At 38.4% G+C, this 19,179-nt stretch overlaps 1 protein-coding gene across 3 annotated transcripts in view; it reads right to left on the bottom strand.

The window, feature by feature from the left end:
• LOC140500195 (myelin-oligodendrocyte glycoprotein-like) overlaps window positions 1-18,023 on the bottom strand; it is a 48,870-nt gene extending 30,847 nt beyond the window's left edge. The window contains exons 1-3 of one of the 3 annotated variants that reach the window (XR_011965636.1): window positions 17,842-18,023; window positions 16,400-16,570; window positions 3,255-3,338 (exon numbers count right to left, since the gene is read on the bottom strand). The gene's annotated coding sequence lies outside the window, so the exon portion shown is untranslated. Of the gene's footprint in view, window positions 1-12; window positions 3,230-3,254; window positions 3,339-16,399; window positions 16,571-17,841 lie in introns of those variants that run through there. The other 2 variants (XM_072602541.1, XM_072602543.1) reach the window with 2 other exon arrangements.
• Window positions 18,024-19,179: the final 1,156 nt, after the last annotated feature.

Here is a 19,179-nt window from a genome sequence, read left to right as displayed (position 1 = left end):
TCCATTGCTTACCTACAGAGGGGATTGTAGGATGTGTTCAGGGAGGATCAGTACGTTGGTGTGATGGCTGCCAAGCCCTTTTGGGGGCTCTTTTCACCTTTGGTGTTCACATGTTCCACCAAACTCTCACCTGTGGCTCCAAGAAGCTGCAGCATGCACAGTGGCGACACCCCGGTAAACCACTTCAGCAGACGGGTCAAACCTCTCCAAATTGTAGAGGGTAAGCAAGGGGTCTCAAACCCATTGGTGACTTAAGAGGTTGCCTACCCCAAGCATGTGAAGACTTCCTCTGGTGGAATGGGCAGATGAGAATAATTTGTTCCAATGGCCATGAAGCCAGCTGAAGCAGGCAATGTGGAGTGCTTAGAGCTTGGTTAGACACCAAAGATGCCAAGGTCATCCACTGCAGCCTTAGCCATTGCCAGCTGCCTTGGATCTGTCCTGTCACTGAATTATGATGGCTCTGGAGGAGAGAGTGAGGCTGACAACTTCATGCAACTTTGCCTCACTTAAATCCAATTTACACATGAATCAAAAGACATTACCCATACCATTTTACTATTATGCCTCAGAGTCCTGAGGGGACAGGCAAATGATGAAGCAGCAGCAGCAGATACATTGGAAACCATAGTCACAAGCCTGCACACAGGTGGCCCAGGCCATAAGGTCGTTTCTTACTGGAAGCAACAGTGGGACTCGGCAGCCCCCTGGGCGTCTCAGCAGACTTTTAAGGATTGCACTGCTCGCCTCCTGGTGTGAGGAAGGGGGTTAAAAAAAGGTGCCCTAAACATTGTCTGCTTACCCAACCCTGGCCTGATTACTGCAGCAGGTGAGGTATCCCACTATGCAGTTGAAACACAAAAAAATGTACAAAATGTACAAAAACATCTGCAAAGCACCATCGGCACATGGAACATGCACACACTTAAAGACTACACAAAATCCAGTAGACATGAAAAACAAACTGCTCTTGTTGAAGGGACCTCCAAATATCAGCCCTGAGTGAAAAAAGGTTGTCAGATGAAGGTCAACTTGTTGAAGTTGAAGCTGAATGCACATTTTTCTGCAGTGGGCACAGTGAAGGGGAGTGCTGTGAAGTTGAGGCGGGTTTTGCAATCAAAACTAATCTAGTCAGCAAGCTGGTATGCCTGCCAAAAGGAGTGAATGACAGGGTCATGACAATGCAATTGCCATTCACAGGAAAACACCATGCCACCAACATCACTGCCCATGCTCCCAACATGATGAACCTTGATGAGGTCAAAGAAAAATTTATGAAGACCTAGAGACCCTTATTGTCAATGTGCCAAAAGAGGACAAGCTTATAATTCTACATGACTTTAATGCTAGAGTGGGCTCAGACTAGCAGACTTGGCAGGGAGTGCTAGGGAGGAATAGAGTTGGAAATAGCAACAGCAGTAGTTATTTGGTGCTAAAGACTTGTGCATCGCATGACCTTCTTATCACCAACACTGTTTTTCGTTTACCTAAACACAGTAAAACTTCATGGATGCACCCTCTCAGCAAACATTGGCATTTAATAGACTATGTGATTGTAAGGAGAAGAAATAGACAAGATGTGAGAGTGACAAAGGCAATGTGTGGTGCAGAGTGCTGGACTGATCATAGACTTATTCTTTCCAACTAGATTCTCACATTCATCAAAAGTGCCACCCCCAAGGCAAAATGACTACCAGAAGAATCAGTGTCAACAGGTTACAGCACTTCTTTGAGCGTGAACAGTTTTTTGCTGACTTGGAGGGAAAGTTGAGCCAACACATAGTTGACAACAACAGAGCAGAAAAGGAGTAGGCAGCTTTCAGAGATTTGGTGTATAGCACTGCATTTGCCCTTTTGGGTCAGAACATTCAGTAACACCAAGACTGATTTGATGAAAATGATGGGGAAAGTCAGAAGCTGTTAAATGAAAAATGAGAACTCCAAAGGATTTACCACCAGAATAGTTCATCCATCTCTAAGAAGGCAGCATTTAATTCCATCAAAAACAAATCTTAGAGAGATGCAGGATTCCTGGCTCAGTAAGAAGGCAGATGAAATTCAGTTTTATGCTGATAGTAACAATCCAAAGTGCTTTTATGATTCCCTGAGAGCTATTTATGGACCAAAAACCTATGATGCATCACTACTCAGTGCTGATGGACCCATATTGATTAGTGATAAGGACATAATCCTAAAGAGATGGGCTGAACACTTCCATAGTGTTCATCAATCAATTCTGAGACCATTGATCATTTACCTCAGGTTGAAGTCAATCCCTCCTTAGCTGAACTTCCAACTGAAGAAGTAGTTTTGAGGGCCATTAGGCTCCTTTCATATGGCAAAGCACCTGGTATTGATTCTATTCCAGCTGAGATTTACAAGGTAGGGGAACCATTGCTCATACAAAAACTGACTGAAATTTTCCAGGTAAGAGGAAGTTATCCCCTATAAAGGTAAAGGGAATAGAATCTCCTGTGAAAATCACAGGGGAGACTCTCTCTTAATCATTGCTGGCAAAATCCTTGCTAGAGTCCTCTTTAATAGTCTGAACTTTCACCTGGAAGATGGTCATATACCTGGTAGTCAGTGTGACTTCAGAAAAGGCCAAGGAACAATCAATATGGTGTTTGCTACCTTCCAACTCCAGGAGAAATGCCAGGAGCAGAACTGAGGTCTGTACACAATGTTTGTAGATCTGACCAAGGCTTTTGACACTGGTAGTCATGAGGGCTTATGGAAAATTATGTCAAAATTTGGCTACCCAGAGAAGTTCATCAGCATTGTACGTCAATTTCATGATGGCATGTTTGCCCAGATTTTGGATAGTGGACAATGCTCTTGTGCTTTCCCAGTCACTAATTAAACAGGGCTCTGTGCTTGCTCCTATGCCTTTTAGCATGATGTTTTCAGCCATGTTGTCAAATGCTGTCAATGAAAATGAACACAGCATCAAGGTCAGCTACCATAGTGATGGTAAATTCCTCAATTTGAAAAGGCTAAAAACCAAGATCAAAGTGGAGAGAGTGTTGGTGCATTATTTTCTGTCTACAGATGACTGGGGCCTCTATGTAGCCTCTGAAGCTGAGATGCAACAAAGTATGGACCAATTCTCTGTTGCCTGTGCTAATTTTGGTCTAATAATTAACACCAAGAAAACACAGGTGCTCCATCAGCCATCACCACACCACCCATATGTGGAAGCATCAGTTACAACAAATGGACAAGCTTTGAATGCTGTGGATATGTTTACTTACCTTGGTAGTGTACTTCCCAGGGATGTATACATTGACAATATGGTTGATGCACACATTGCCAGATCTAGCTCAGTGTTTGGAAGGCTGAGAAGAAAAGTTTGGGAGAGAAGAGATATTAGACTGACTACCAAACTGAAGGTCTACAGAGGCATTGTCCTTGTGAAACAAGGACAGTCTACCAGAACCATGCCAGGAAACTGAATCACTTCCATTTGAACTGTCTTAGGAAGATTCTGAGGATCAGCTGGCAGGATAAAGTACCAGACACTGAAGGCCTTGTTCGAGCTGAACTGCCAAACATTCAAACTGTGCTTCACAGAGCTCAACTCTGATGGGCTGGCCACATTGTCAGAATGCAAAATGTATGCTCTCCAAAAAAACTGTTTTATGGAGAACTCACATGGGCAGGTGATCACATGGTGGTCAGAAAAAGTGATACAAAGGACACTCTCAAGGTCTCTCTCAAGAACTTTGGATTTGACAGTGCAACATGGGAGACACTGGCACAGGACCACTCAGTATGGTGTGCCCATATCAGAAAGAGTGCTGTGTTCTTTGAACAAAGCAGAATTGAGACAGCACAAAGCAAAAGTAAGATGCACAAATTTGGAGAGTCCCCCCAAATATTCACAGAGATTATCTGTGACCAACCTATGATAGAACATTTCGAGCTCTTGTTGGTCTGATCAGCCAGTTGGACATACCGAGACTTCACTTTATCATGGTGATGTCATTTTGGTCCTCTTTGAAAATGGACAACAACTAACCAACCTACAGAGAAGGCTAGAATCGTTAATTCTTCAGTGTTTTTATCTTTAACAAAATTATAATTATTTTTTGAAACATTCAAATGCTGATTGAATCAAAGCCCTCAACATGTAACCTAAGATTACTTTAGATTTTGGTTATCATATTCCACTGTGGACTCATACTAAATGTTAAGTTACTGAAAACTCTTTCGTCTTTTTTTCAAAAGCTATTGTTGGCTCTACTTCATTCATTATATCAATGTAAAGTTAATTTCTTTTAGTACAAATGAAAACATTACATTTATCTTTATCAAATTTCAATGTTAGATCTAACCTTTTTCTTTTCTTAAATTGCTTTTACTTGTTTTGTTAAATATTTTCTAATTACATGCAAAATTTTTTTTAATATTTTAAAAAAGTTTGAGTTTCAAATTCTCTCCTTTCCTCTAATTCCTCCTCTCTCCTTGAGAAGGAAAGCACCTGATATAGATGTATATAAGTGAAGTCATGCAAAAAGATATTTAGCCATGTTGCAAAAAAAAAAGTAAAACAATAAAAATAATTCTTAAAAAGAATACTTCAATTCGCATTCAGAGTTCATCAGTTCTCTCCCTGAAGATCGAAAGCATTTTTCATCATATGTCCTTTGGATTTACCACCTATAATTATCTTGATCAGATTAGTTAAGTCTTGAAGCTGATCGTACTTACAACATTGCTATAACTGTGTACTCATGTTCTCCTGGTTCTGCTCACTTCATTATTTTTTTTATTTTTCTCTATTTATTTTTAGTTTTCAACATTCATTTCCACAAGATTTTGAGTTTCAAATTTTCTCCCCATCTCTCCCCTTTCCCACCTCAAAACACAATGCATTCTGATTACCCTTTCCCCCAATCTACCCTCCCTTCTACTACACCCTTCCCTTCCCTTATCTCCCTTCCCATCTTCTCTCTTTTCTTGTAGGACAAGATAGATTTCTATACCCCATTAACTGTATTTCTCATTTCTCAGTTACATGCAAAAACAATTCTTAACATTCACTCCTAAAACTTTCAGTTCTAACTTCTGTCCCTTCCTCCCTCCCCACCCATCCCCACTGATCAGGCAAGCAATTCAATATAGGCCATATATGAGTAGTTTTGCTAAAGACTTCCATAATACTCATCTTGTGAAAGACTACCTATGTTTCCCTCCATCCTGTCCTGTCCCCCCATTTATTCTGTTCTCTCTTTTGACCTTATCTCTCCCTAAAAGTGTTTATTTCCAATTACTCCTCTCCTCTCATGTGCTCTCCCTTCTGTCATACCCCCACACACACCATTTATCCCCTTCTCCCCTACTTTCCTGTAGTGTAAGATAGATTTTCATACCCAATTGACTGAGCACATTATTCCCTCCTTACACCAAATGTGATGAGAGTAAGCTTCACTTTTTCCCTCTCACCTCCACCTTTTCCCTTCCATCGGAAAAACTTTTTCTTGCCTTTTTTATGAAAGATAATTTGCACCATTCTATTTTTCCCTTTCTCCTCCCAATATATTCCTCTCACCCCTTAATTTTATTTATTTACATATCATCCCTTCCTATTCAAATCATCCTGTGCCTTCTGTCTATATATGTGTGTGTATGTATGTGTGTGTGTAATCCCTCCAACTGCCCAAATATTGAGAAAAGTTTCAAGAGTTATAAATATTTATCTTTCCATCTAGGAATGTAAACAGTTCAGCTTCAGTAAGTCCCTTATAATTTCTCTTTCCTGTTTACCTTTTTATGCTTCTCTTGTTTGAAAGTCAAATTTTCTATTCAACTCTGGTCTTCTCATCAAGAATGATTGAAAATCCTCAATTTCATTGAAAGACCATTTTTTCCCCTTGAAGTATTATACTCAGTTTTGTTGGGTAGGTGATTCTTGGTTTTAATCCTAGTTCTTTTGATTTCTGGAATAACATATTCCAAGCCCTCCTATTCCCTAATGTAGAAGCTACCAGAGCCTGTATTATCCTGATTGTATTTCCACAATACTTGAATTGTTTCTTTCTGGCTGCTGGCAATATTTTCTCCTTGACATGGGAACTCTGGAATTTGGCTACAATATTCCTAGGAGTTTATTTTTTTGAATCTATTTCAGGGGGTGATCAATGAATTCTTTCTATATTTATTGTACCCTCTGGCTCCAGAATATCAGGGCAGTTTTCCTTGATAATTTCATGAAAGATTATGTTGAGGCTCTTTGTTTCATCATGGCTTTCAGGTAGTCCCATAATTTTTAAATTGTCTCTCCTGGATCTGTTTTCCAGGTCAGTTGTTTTTCCAATGAGATATTTCACATTATCTTCCATTTTTTCATTCTTTTGGGGGGTTTTGTAATTTCTTGGTTTCTAAGAAAGTCATTAGCTTCCATCTGCTCCATTCTAATTTTTAAAGAGGTATTTTCCTCAATGAGCTTTGAACCTCCATTTCTAATTGGCTAATTCTGCTCTTTAAAGCATTTTTCTCCTCATTGGCTTTTTGGGTCTCTTTTGCCATTTGAGTTAGTCTATTTTTAATGGTGTTAATTTCTTCAGTACAGATTTCTGGTTTCAGAAGCCAAGATGGCAGAGTGATCAATAATTGCTATCTCCCTCCCCTTGTTGACCTTGATGAGCCCAGAAAATATCTCCCCAGGAAAAACTCTGGAACTGTGGGAGCAGCAGAAGGGGCAAATAGACTCTCAGCCCATGAGGCTAGAAAGATTGCTAAGGAGGGTTCTTCTTGTTGTGGTCAAAGGCAACCAGTGCAGGATTAGAGCTGTCCCAGACAGCCCCACCTCACCAAACGGAGAAGATCCTGAGCCCCAGGGGGGTGAAGCCAGCAACTGTCAACACCAGGACCCCAGGCATGCCTCAGCACACCAGGGGAATTGGGAAGACACTAACTCAGACAGCTGAGCTTGCCTATGCTCTAGCTCAGCAGAGGAGACCTCCTGGGTCCAGATTACCACTCCCCACACTGAACGACCTAGCTCCAGGGTAACTGCAGGGAAACCCAAAAAGACCTCACCTGGCCTCTGCTTTCCAATACCAGTCAGCTCAGCACCAGGTAAGCTGCAGCATTTTGGCTTCTAGCGGAAAGAACTAGAGACCACAACACAAAAAGCTTCAAGTTTTTGGCACATGAACTGTGGGACAGAGCTCCCTGTGCCACAGATGCAGAGATCTACTTTAAAAGCCAGGAAAAGAGTTATTATCATGAGTAAGAAGCAAAGCAGAAAAGAAAAGACCTTAGAATCTTCCTGTGGGGACAAGGACCAAAACACAATTACCACAGAGGTCAGCATTGAGAATGTACTCCCATCTGAAACTTCAGAAGGGAATATGAACTGATCTGAAGCACAAAGAGTCTTTTAGAAGAGCTCAGGAAGGATTTCAAAACCGAAATTAGAGAAACAGAAGAAAAACTGACCAATGACTTTAAAAATATGAAAACAGAAGAAGAATTGAAAAGGAAAATTGGACAAATGAAAAAGAATGTACAAAATCTAACTGGTGAAAATAAGTCCTTAAAAGGAACAATTGGATGAATGGAAAAGCAGATGCAAAAGTTAACTGAAGAAAATAATTTGATAAAAAAATAAAATCAGGCAAGTAGAAGCTAATGAATCTATGAGACATCAAGAATCCATCAAACAGAATCTAAAGAATGAAAAGATAGAATAAAATGCAAAATATCTAACTGGACAAGCAACTGACCTGGAAAATAGATACAGGAGAGAAAATCTAAGGATTTTTGGTCTACAGAAACCCATGATGGAAAAAAGAGCCTGGACAATATCATCCAAGAAATCATCAAGGAAAATTCCCCAAAAGGCCTAGATCCAGAGGGCAAAATAGTCATTGAAAGAATCCACCATTCACCTCCTGAAAGGGACCCCAAACTAGAAACAACAAGGAATATATTGTTGGAAAATTCCAGAACTATAAAGTGTAGGAGAAAATACTGCAGGCAACTGGAAAGGAACAATTCAAATATCAAGGAGCTGCAGTTAGGATCACACAGGACCTTGGATCTTCTATATTAAAAGATAGAAGGAATTGGAATATGATATTCTGTAAGGCAAAGGAGTTTGGACTGCAACCAAGGATTAATTACCCAGCAAAGTTGAACACAATGTTTCAGGCAAGAACATGGACACTCAATAAAATAAGGGATTTCCAGAGCTTCCTGATGAAAAGGCCAAAACTCAACAGAAAATCTGATCTTCAAATACAGATCTCAAGAGAGGCATAAAAAGGTAAATAGAGAGGAAAAAAACTTGTTACACAATACAGGCAAACTGTTTACGTCCCTACAAGGGAAGATGATACTTTGTAATCTTGATAACTGTATGCTTACTATGAAATATAAAAGAAATATACATAGATAGAGGGAATGGTTATGAATTAAATGATGTGATAATAACAAATGTGATTTAAGAGTGCAAAGTGATTCTAATGGAAGATGTGAAAAAGAGGAGGCAGAAAAAAAATAAATTCTATCATAGAAAGAGGCACAAAAATATATTACAGTAGAAGGAAAGAGGGGAGGGAGATGAGCGTTGTTTGAGAGGTACTCTTATCTGATTACAGATTCAAGGAGGGTACAAGAAACTCAATGAAGTATAGAAATACAATTAGCTCTAAAAGCATTAGGAGGTGAAGGGAGAAAGAAAAGGGAGGGGAGGCTAAAAGGGAGGGAAGAAGTAGTAAGGGAAAAGAAGTAGTAAAAGAGAAGGGGGCTGAAAGAAGGAAGGGAAGACTGAGGGAGGCAGTGGTCAAAAATTAAAATTCTATTGTGGAAGGGAAGGGAGAAGAGAGAACTAAAAGCATAAAAATTGGGAAAGGGGATGGAGGGAAAGACGCAGATAGTAATCATAATTGTGAACATGAATGGGATGAACTCTCCCATAAAATGGAGACAGATAGCAGAATGAATTAAAAACCCTAATCCAACAATATGTTGCTTACAAGAAACACATTTGAAATGGGGAAATACACACAAGATAAAGGTAAAAGGTTGGAGCAGAACATTTTATGCTTCAGTTGATGTAAAAAAAAAAAAAGCAGGGGGAGCAATCCTAATCTCAGACAAAGCAAAAGCAGAAATAAGTCTAATCAAAAGAGATAAGGAAGTAAACCATATCCTGCTAAAAGACACCATAGACAATTTCGCAATTTCATTACTAAACATATGTGATCCAAGTAGTATAGCTTCCAGATTCCCAGAGGATAAGTTAAAGGAGTTACAGGAAGAAATAGACAGCAAAACTATACTAGCAGGGACCTCAACCTCCCCCTCTCTGAACTTGATCAATTTAACCTCAAAATAAAGAAGAAAGAAGTTAAGGAAGTGAATAGAACTCTGGATAAGGCAGATATGATAGATCTCTGGAGAAAATTGAATGAGGATAGAAAGTAATATACCTTTTTCTCAGCAGTACATACAAAAATTGACCATGTACTAGGCCATAAAAATCTCACAATCCAGTGCAGAAAGGCAGAGATAGTCAATGCATCCTTCTCAGATCATGATGCAATAAAACTTATATGTAGTGAAAAGCCTGAAAATACAAACCAAAAACTAATTGGAAACTAAACAATTTAATCCAAAAGAATGAGTGGGTTAAACAACAAATTATTGAAACAATCAACGACTTCATTCAAGAGAATGATAATAATGAGACAACCTACCAAATCTTAGGAGATACTGCAAAAGCAGTTCTTGGGGAAATTTTATGTGTTTGAATGCCCACATGAATAAAATAGAGAAAGAGGAGATCAATGAATTGGGCATGCAGCTGAAAAAGCTTGAAAAAGAACAAATTGAAAATCCCCAAGTAAATACCAAATTAGAAACATTGAAAACCAAAGGATAAACTAATAAAACTGAAATTAAGAAAACTATTGAACTAATAAATAAAACTAAGAGTTGGTTTTATGAAAAAAACAATAAAATTGATAAACCTTTGGTCAATTTGATTAAAAAAAAAAAGAAAACTAAATTACTAGTATTAAAAATGAAGAGGGTGAACTCACTTCCAATGAGGAGGAAATTAAAACAATCATAAGAAGTTACTTTGCCCAACTCTATGTCCACAAATTCAACAAGATAAATGAGATAGATGATTATTTCAAAAGATATAAATTGCCCAGATTAACAGCAGAAGAATTTGAATACTTAAATAACCCCATCTCAGAAGAAGAAATTGAACAAGCCATCAATGAACTCCCTAGGAAAAAATCTCCAGGGCCGGATGGATTCACAAGTGAATTCTATCAAACATTTAACAACAGTTAATTGCAATACTATATAGAGTATTTGGGAAAATTGGGGAAGAAGGAGTCCCCCCAAATTCTTTTTATGGTACAAATATGGTTTTGACACCTAAACTAGGAAGAGCCTAAACAGAGAAAGAAAATTATAGACCAATTTCTCTAATGAATATAGATGCAAAAATTTTAAATAACATTTTAACAAAAAGAATACAGCAATTTATCATGAGAATAATACATTATGATCAGGTAGGATTTATACCGGGAATGCAAGACTGGTTCAATATTAGCAAAACTATTAACATTATTGATGATGTTCGTTGCCAAAGAAGACTGTGCCATCAGAGAAATAATGACATTACTTGCACGTGACTTTGGTTTTGAGTGAGGGAAGGCTGTGCAGGTCACCAGCCTCCCTTCTCCTCTGGAGCCATCTGAATCCAGTGACTAGATATTCATCAGAATGACTAGAGATATCCCAGGATGAGGTAATTGGGGTTAAGTGACTTGTCCAAAGTCAAACAGCTGATGAATGTCAAGTGTGTGAGGTGAGATTTGAACTCAGGTCCTCCTGACTCCTGCATTGGTGCTCTATTCACTGCACCACCTAGCTGCCCCATTTATTGGTGATATTAACAACAAAACTTGCAGAAACCGTATGATTATCTCAATAGATGAAGTAAAAGCTTTTGACAAAATACAACACCCATTCTAATTGAAAACACTGGAGAACATAGGAATAAATGGAACCTTCCATAAAATAATAAGGAATATCTACCTAAAATCTTGAGCAAGCATTATATGCAATGGATATAAACTGGATGAATTTCCAATAAGATAAGGGGTGAAATAAGGATGTCCATTATCACCACTATTATTCAATATGGTACTAGAAATTTTAGCTATAGCAACAAGAGAAGAAAAAGAAATTGAAGGAATTAGAATGGGCAAAGAAGAAAATAAATTATCACTCTTTGCAGATGATATGATGATATACTTGGAGAATCCCAGAGAATCAAGTAAAAAACTACTTGAAATAATAAACAAATTTAGCAAAGTTGCAGGTTACTAAATAAACCCACACAAATCTTCTGCATTTCTATATATTACTAACATAGTCCAACAGCAAGAGACAGAAAGAGAAATCCCATTTAAAGCTATGTATGGTAGATACTACAAAATATTGGGAGTCTACCTGCCAAAACAAGCCCAGAGACTATATGAACACAATTACGAAATATTTTTTGCACAAACAAAGTCAGATTTAAGTAAGTGGAAAAACATCAGTTGCTCATGGATGGGTCAAGTCAACATAAAAAAAGACAGATCTACCTAAATTAATTTATCTATTCAGTGCCATACAAATCAAACTATCAAATAATTATTTTGTAGAGCTAGAAAAAATAATATCAAAATTCATCTGGAAGAACAAGTCCAGAATATCAAGTGAACTAATGAAAAGAAATACTAGGGAAGGTGGCCTAGCTCTACCAGATCTCAAATTGTATTTTAAAGCAGCAATTACCAAAACCACTTGGTCCTGGCCAAGAAACAGAAGGGTAGACCAGTGCAGTAGGTTAGGTGCTCAAGGCACAGTAGTCAATGAATATACCAATCTACTGTTTGAAAAACCCAAGGATCCCAGTTTTGGGGATAAGAACTAACTGTCTGACAAAAATTGCTGGGAAAACTGGATAACAGTGTGGCAAAAATTAGACTGATGCCTGACACCATACACAAGAAAAAAGTCCAAATGAGTACATGATCTTGGTATAAAGATTGATACTATAAACAAATTAATGGAGCAAATAATAGTGTATTTATCATATTTATGGAGAAGGGAAGAATTTTTGACTAAACAAGAGATAGAAAACATTATGAAATGTAAAATGGATTATCCTGATTACATTAAATTGAAAAGTTTTTGCACAAACAAACCCAATGCAAACAAGATTAGAAGGGAAGCAGAAAACTGGGAAAGAAATTTTCAACTAGTGTCTGTGATAAAGGCCTCATTTCTAAAATATATACAGAACTGAGTCAAATGTACCAGAATACAAGTCATTCCTCAACTGATAAATGGTCAAAGGATATGAACAGGCAGTTTTCAGAGTAAGAAATTCAAGATATCTATAATCATATGAAAAAATACTCTGAATCACTATTGATTAGAAAGATACAAATCAAAACAACTCTGACATACCATATAACACCTATCAGACTAGCTAACATGACAAAACAGGATGATGATAAATGTTGAAGAAGACGTGGGAGAATTGGAACACTAATTCATTGTTGGTGGAGCTGTGACCTAATCCAGCCATTCTGGAGAGCAATTTGGAACTATGCCCAAAGTGCTACAAAAAATGTGCATACCCTTTGACCCAGCAATACCACTTCAAGGGCTGTATCCCCAAGAGATGATAAAAATGGGAAAGGATCTCACATGTACATAAATATTTAAAGCAACTCTCTTTGTGGTGGCCAAAACCTGGAAATCAAGGGGATGCCCATAAATTGGGGAATGGCTGAATAAATTGTGGTACATGAATGCAATGGAATGCTATTGTGCTAAGAAATGCTGAATAGGAAGACTTCAGGGAGGCCTGAAAAGATTTGTATGAACACTGCTGAGTGAAAGGAGCAGAACCAGGAGAACTTTGTACACAGCAACAACCACAGTGTGTGAGGATTTTTTCTGGTACACTTACTACTTCATTGCAATGCAAGGACTTAAAAAATTCCCAATGATCTCTTAAGGCTAAATGCCTTCCACATCCAGAGCAAGAACTATGGAATTTGATTGCAGAATGTAGCAGATCATTCTCTTTTGCATTACATTTTGGTTTGTTTTATGATTTCTCCAATTCATTTTAATTCTTCTATGCAACATGACTAGAGTGAAAATATATTTCGTAGGAATGTATATGTAGAACCTATATAAAATTGTATGCCATCTCAGGGAGGGAGGGGGGAAGTAAGGAGGAAGAAGGGGGAGGGGAGGAGGGGAAAAAATCTAAGTTATATAGAAGTAATTGTAGAACACTGAAAACAAATAAAATAATAATTAAAAAAAGAAAAAAATTTCTTCAGTGTTTTTTGAGTCTCTTTTAGCAAGCTGTTGACTTATTTTTCATGATTTTCTTGCATCACTCTCATTTCTCTTCCCAATTTTTCCTCCACCTCTCTTATTTGATTTTCAAAATTTCCTTTGAGTTCTTCCATGGTCTGAGACCACTTTATATTTATTTTAGAGGTTAAGCCTCGACTTTTACGTCTTCATCTGATGGTATGCATTGTTCTTCCTCATCTGATAGGATGGAAGAAAATACCTGCTCACCAAGAAAGTAACCTAGTATTGTCTTATTCTTTTTCCCTTTTCTGGGCATTTTCCCAGCGAGTTACCTGACTTTTGAGTTCTTTGTCAAGGGGAGAGTATACTCTGGGCACCTGTAAGTTCTCAGTTCCTCCAAGGTTGCACAATCAAGAGAGAGGAGTTTATTCCTTTCCTGGCCTGCACTTTGGTCTGTAAGCAGGATTCTCTCTCCAGAGCCTCCACCAGCTCCTCCACACCAACCAGCACTCCTTCTCATCCCAGGGTCACCACTTATGGCTAAGATCAGATCAGCTGCTCAACTCCCCCAGGGGCTTTATGTCAGGGCTCCAACAATGGAAACTGCTGCTGCCTGGGGTGAGGGCTAGACCACTGCATTCCTTCTCACCCAAGTGAAAGAGCTTTCTCACTGATCTTTGAAGCTGCCTTAGGCATTTGTGGGTTGAGGAATCTGGGACCTGCAGCTGCTGCTGGTGGTGCCTTGAAGCCCATTCCAATCCTGTCCTTGCCTCGGCATGGCCCAACACATGCTGTGCTGCACTCTGCTCCATGCCTGGTGTGATACACCTTTCCTGTTGGCCTTCTGTTGTTTTATGGCTTCTGCTGCTCTAAAATTTTATTGGGGGGGCATTTTTTACAGATATTTTATGGGCCCTAGGAGGAGAGCTTCCAGAAGTGCATCCTTCTACTCAACCATCTTGGCTCTGCCCCCCATGTTCACTTCAGTTTGCATGAGTTCATACTTGTAAGGTTTTTCTGAAAACATCTTGCTCATCATTTCTTACAACACAATAGTATTCTATCACAACCATATATCACAACTTGTTTAACCATTCCCCAACTGATGGACAACCCCTCAATTTCTAATTCTTTGACACCATGAAAAGAGTTGTTATAAATATTTTTTGTGAAAACAGGTTCTTTTCCCTTTTATTTGACCTCTTTGGAATACAGACCTAATAGTGGTATTGCTGGGTAAAAGGATATGTACAGTTTTATAGCCTTTTTGTTATAGTTACAATTTGTTTTCTGGAATAGTTGAACTAGTTCACAACTCCAACATTAGAGTATCAGTGTCCTGATTTTTCCATATCTCTTCCAGCATTTGTCATTTCCCTTTTGTGTCATGTTAGGCAATCTTATAAGTATGGATTTAAGCTTTTCTTCTAGTCCTTCAATATCTTTTTGGGTCCTGACTATCATACAATGTCCTAATATTTATTTATCATTTAGCTCTAAGTTTACAGCTTTTCCTTCATTTATGGCTTTGTATAGTTACCTCAGTTGGTAAGGTTCAGGCCTACCATTTTCAAACTCAGTTTCTTCTTTCCACTAATAACTGGAAATATCATCCAACCTCTTCATTTATACTTGAGGAACTAAAGCTCAAAGAGGTTATGTGACTTGTTTATGGTCACAAATGTAGTTAATGGGATGTTACACACTTTGCAAATTTCAATGATAAATTCTAGCAACAGCCACCTCCACCACCACCATCATCATCATCATTATTAGCTGATATATTAAGTGATATAGTTTTAATCTATCTTTCCACAGTCCTTTGTTGCATATAATTTTATTGCATAATGATGCAAAAGGGATGCATTTAATATTTTTGCTTTTCTACATTTGATTTTGAGGTTTTCATGTCCTAATACATGGTCAGTTTTTGTGTAGGTGCCATATGGTGCTGACAAAAAATGTGTGTTCCTTTCTGTTACCACTCAATTTTCTCCAAATATCTAACATATCTAACTTTTCTCATTTTCTATTTACCTCCTTAGTTTCTTTCTCATTCATTTTTGGTTTGATTTGTCTATTTCTGAGAGGGAACAATTGAGGTCTCCCATTACTATAGTTTTGTTGTCTATTTCTTCCTATTCCTCATTTCACCTCTCCTTTAAGAATTTGGATGCACACACTTGGTACATAATATGTTCCGTATTGATGGTGCTTCATTTTCAATGGGACTTTTTGGAAAGATGTGGTTTCCTTCCTTATCTCTTTTAGTTGGGTCTATTTTTACTTTTTTTGTCTGACATCAGAATTGCTACCCCTGTTATTTTTTTTTTACCTCAGCAGAAGCACAACAAATTCTGCTCCAGCCCTTTGCCTTTACTCTGTGCATGTCTCTCTACTTCAGGTGTGTTTCTTATAAATAACATATTATAGGATTCTGGATTTTGATCCACTCTCCCGTCTGCTTCCATTGTATGGGAAAGTTCATCCTATTCACAATTACAGTTATGATTGTTACCTATGTATTTCCCTCCATCCTATTCTTCTTCCTGTTTGTCCTATCTCTCTTTTCACCCTTTCCCTCCTCACCCGTGTTTTCCTTCTCTCTGTCACCTCCTCTGATCAGGTCTCCCTTCTGCCAGTTGCCACCACATCTCCCCTTTACTTCATCTCCTCCCCTCCTACTTCCCTGTCAGGTAAGAAAGATTTCCATATTTCCATTTAGTATATTATTCCCTCTTTGAGCCAATATTGATGAAAGTAAGGTTCAGGTGATGTCCATCGTTCACCCTCCCATATTCCAGACCAGATGCAAATTCTACCAAACATTTAAAGAATCACTAATTCCAATACAACACAAACATTTTCGGGAAAAAATAGAAAAGAGGGGATCCCATCAAATTGCTCCTATGATGCAAATATGATATCAATACTTAAACCAAGGTAAATCAAAACATAAAGAAAACTATATATCAAAATCCCAACTTCTAGAGATGTTTGAGTCTTCCCATTCTGTCTACCCACTATGGCTTACCTTACCAAGCAGAAACAGGGCACAGGACAGAGCAGAAGATGGCAGAGAGTGGAGAGGAGACAGATGTTGGGAAGAAAAAACTTGTTGCTGAGCCAGCTCCTAAAACTGGTCTTCCTTTTTATCTTGAGCTGCCCAGCCTCTCTGTCCTTTGCTTATCTCCGTGGCATAGACCTGACACACAAAGCCAAAAATGTCATGGAGTATCTTGGCTGACTGTAGAGCTTTGGGAACTGTGAAGTCAAAAAAGACAGAGGGAGAAACTTGCCTGCTCTAAATCTATGATCTTGTGAGCCTAGGAGCTGAGGTCACTGAAACGATTTGAGGCAATGAGGACCAGGGGGCCAATGGCACTGAGGAGTTTCTTGAGACTTTTGGTGCTGAAGGGATTGACAGACTTAAGAAGGAGATTAGGCATATTCCATGAGAACATAACCATCCTTTTAGCTCAGGAAATTTTAATGTTTCTTGTGACCTGGGCCTATTTGGCAGACTGGTGAAGCCTATGGACCCCTATATTTGGCAGCCTCCATTAATAATTGAAGGAAATGCTAAATTTTAGGTAGAGATAAGTGAAAATATATATGTATCTTTTTTTCCTTTCCAAGTTTACAGATCTCTTAAAATTTGTCCATAGACCTCCAAGGTGACTCCAGATTAAGAATCTTTGATTTAGCTCTCACAGTACAGTCTTTTCCCTTCTGGCTATTTAAGTTTAAAGGACATAGAAAACCTGAATGAGCTTGTGGGAGAAAAGGGAGAGCTGGAAGGACAGGAGGGGATAGTCGCTTTGGAGAGTGGTAGCATCAGAGACCAGAGGAAGACAAGGGTTACCTACTGGGGACCATGCAGAGGTCTAGGTTTGGATTTGCCAGGACCAAATCTCCCTAGGGCTGACCAGAAGTCTTCATATGATGGCTCAGGAGGTAAAAATAACATACAGGGAAGTTACAGAGAGGAGACGCCCATCAATTATGGCAGGCAGAGAGCTGAACTCCTTCATGTTCTCATGTCTTCCTTCTTATCTTGAGCTGCCCAGTTTCTCTGTCCTTTTCTTACCTCTGGCACTGAAGCTCCTGCCCATCCCTATCCGTATCCACTCAACTTCTCTCCCCTTCCTGTACATTACATATAGGCAAGATGCAGGTATACAGAGGTAACAGCAGTGCATCAGTGAGTACAGACCCCCAGAAGAAACTGCAACTAATTCATATTATTTAATAATTTAATTATTCATCATTATTAATAAATCAATATTGGGGTTTACTGTGGATATTAAATTACAGACTAGTACTGCATAAAACAATAGGCCTGATATTTTCTAGAGTATTTTGAGAATAATTTGAAGACAAGTTCAAGACCTCAAATGAAAGAGGGAGGGTGGAACAGAAAAATAAGTAAGCAAGGATAGCAAGGGGAGAGCAGAAGGGAGAGATCTATCCCACCTCTGTGCTTAGTTGCCTTTCCCTTTTGACTGTCAATGCCACTGGCATTGAGTGCCTCAATCTACCATCTTGTCCCCCTTTTCTTCTCCCAGTTGTCTCCCCACACTCCAGATGATCAGTGTTTTGGTTCTTTTCACTGTTATTGAGAAGGAAAAAGTGAATATACAGATTTATGTTATACTGACCAGGGAAATAATTTTATGACATCCAGACCATTTATAATATACAGACACAGAAAAGGACATTAGACATAAGGACAAAGAAAGAAATATCATCAGTGTTTTGGTTCTTTTCACTGTTACTGAGAAGGAAAAAGTGAATATACAGATTTATGTTATACTGACCAGGGAAACAATTTTATGATATCCAGACCATTTATAATATACAGACACAGAAAAGGACATTAGACATAAGGACAAAGAAAGAAATATACTGAATTCCACATGGAAAAATGTACACTAGATCTAGTTTAGCCTCTGCCGATTCTTTTTTGGCATAAAGAGATTTATCTTCCTTGGACACTCACACAAGCATCATTTATCTCATTAGGATGCCCCCTGAGAAGATTTGGAATCCCCTTCCTCACCTCACCTCTCTATCCTAGACAACCAAAATGGTCCTCATTCTCTAGCTACAAGCTCATTCTCAGATACCAAAAAAAATTTTTGATAGTACTGATGAGGTCTCCACTGCCCTTTATTGCTACTGCATAGTTTGGCCAACTGGGCATCTTATCCTTCCTCTAACTATAGAAAAATTGATCACATACAACTAAAGTTTTCCCCCAAAAGAAAAAACATCTAAAAGAGAATGCAACATCTCCCCTCCCTAAAATATACAAAACAGCCCAACTACTGTTACTATACTCAACACAATTATATATCCTTCCTTTAGCATACTCTATAAAGTCTAGCATCATTCTCAGAAAATTCCCAGTCATTTGATCCAGTGGTACCCTTAGCAACCCCTGTGACAAATACTTTCCCAAGGATCATTCATTTTCCCCAACCATAACATCAAATACCATAGTTATCTATGGGCTCCAAAGACACATGAACATTCCCAGCACTTTTTAGATTTTCATTCATCAAATGTTCATTCTGCAAACGGTGAACACTGAGCAGTAAAGTGAAGGAACCAGAACTATATATCAGGAATATTGTTTTAGCAGTGATGTGAAAGATGGATGTCAAAGCCTATATAAAGTAAACATAGTAGGAATAAAACATGGGAAGGGAGATGAGAAATTTCGAAGGTAGAATTAATAGAACTTTGACGTTGGTGCTTGGGTATGAAGGGAAGGAAAAGAATCAAAGAAAAACAGATAGTTTCACACAT

Source organism: Notamacropus eugenii, chromosome 4, assembly GCF_028372415.1.
Source record: "Notamacropus eugenii isolate mMacEug1 chromosome 4, mMacEug1.pri_v2, whole genome shotgun sequence".
Lineage (NCBI taxonomy): Eukaryota > Metazoa > Chordata > Mammalia > Diprotodontia > Macropodidae > Notamacropus > Notamacropus eugenii.
The sequence above is the reverse complement of the archived record's forward strand: the minus strand, read 5'-3'. Positions and strand labels throughout refer to the sequence as shown.